The sequence below is a fragment of the Rhinichthys klamathensis genome, unplaced genomic scaffold, assembly GCF_029890125.1.
Source record: "Rhinichthys klamathensis goyatoka isolate OS25496 unplaced genomic scaffold, OSU_Roscu_1.1 h1tg000045l_1, whole genome shotgun sequence".
In the NCBI taxonomy this organism is placed as follows: Eukaryota; Metazoa; Chordata; class Actinopteri; order Cypriniformes; family Leuciscidae; genus Rhinichthys; species Rhinichthys klamathensis.
In genome coordinates this window covers 1,069,190-1,070,897 of record NW_026606592.1, presented here as the reverse complement: position 1 = coordinate 1,070,897, position 1,708 = coordinate 1,069,190, and positions in this window count along the sequence as shown.

The window sequence follows — 1,708 nt, the reverse complement described above, 5'->3', positions numbered from 1 at the left end:
GGCAGGGAACAACCGAACTGGCAGCGCTGCAACCCTCCTCAAAGAGTTGCACCCCAGAGGAAAAACGATTTCTCAAAACCGTCCCTTGGTTGAACAGTCACTACGGTGCCCTGAAGCGGCGAACCGGCAGGGAACAACCGAACTGACCATTCTACGACCCTCCTCGGAGGATCGTATGGGGACGCTGACACCTCGGTGCCCTGAACGGCGAACCGGCAGGGAACAACCGAACTGGCAGCGCTGCGACCCTCCTCAGAGAGTCGCACCCCAGAGGTCGCCGAGGAGAAACGATTTCTCAAAACCGTCCCTGCCCCGGAGGAGCCCTCAGAAGCCTGATAGCCTCGTTTTCTTGCGACAGGACTTCTTGTCTAAGCTTTATTAGAGATGATGACAGTCCTCAGATCTTGCCTACCTCTAACTAGCTTAGTTCCTACGACCCTCCTCGGAGGATCGTTGAAAAAAGCAGGCACTTCGGCGCCCTGAAACGGCGAACCGGCAGGGAAACCGAACTGACTGCTCTTCTTTTTTCTTATTTGAAGGCTCGTTTGGGGACACTGACACCTTGGTGCCCTGAAACGGCGAACCGGCAGGGAAACCGAACTGGCAGTACTGCGACCCTCCTCAGAGAGTCGCACCCCAAAGGGCGCTGAGGAGAAACGATTTCTCAAAACCGTCCCTACCCCAGAGGGGACCACCCTTAGAAGCCTGATCGCCTCGGCGTCAGGGCTTCTTCTTTGTCAAAGCTATTTTAGAGATAAAACAGTCCTCAGATCTTGCATGTCTCTAACTGGCTAGACTGCGACCGCCACCCAGGTACCCCTCAATTGCGGAGGAGCCCGAATGGCGACGCTCTGTTTTGCACTTTGTGCTGAGAGGAGCATAATATTTTGGCCGTCTCAGGAACATTAGATTGGTGAGGAAGAAACCTCTGGAACGCCGCTGAATGGTTTATTTCTTAGTTTTCTTGAAAGCGGAGCGTCCGAACAGACATAATTATATCTTTATTTTCCTTTATCTTTATATCAGAAAAACGTTATATATATATACATATATATCACTCTGCGGCCACCAGCAGGAAACAACCGAACTGGCAGCGCTGCGACCCTCCTCAGAGAGTCGCCCCTCACATTCATCCATGTCCTTATATACTCTACCCACCAGCGCTGCCTAATAAAAATGTATTCATTATTAAGATGGCTGGTGGGTAACGTCGGGGTTAATAACGATAACGCCGACTCGGGAGAGAGAAAGCTCGCAAGTGTCTCTTTAACCCGAGGCAATGTCATACTATGATACTTAATACCCAAACATTACTATAGTCAGACATCTGGGGATTAAACACATAAAATACAAACCGGTTTATTCCACGATCTCGACACCTCAGTGTGGAGATAGGGAAAAACCACAGTCCCCGACGAGGAGGCTGAGATACAGAGTTTTCCTGTTTTAAGATACAGTTCATCTAACAAACTCTTCTTTATTTTCAATCTCATAATGTTCAGCTGGCCAGTAAATATTTAACTGGCAACAGCACTAGATAAAACCTCCTTTTTTTTCTTTAAAAAAGCTCCTCTTTATTCAACAGAGTTATGAGCTGGAAAATTTATTCATTGAAAACTCAAACATCTGCCTTTTTATAAAGATTTGTATTTGTTTTCTTTCTTTTTAAACAAAACACTAACGATACCAATTCCTCGGAACTGGAAAT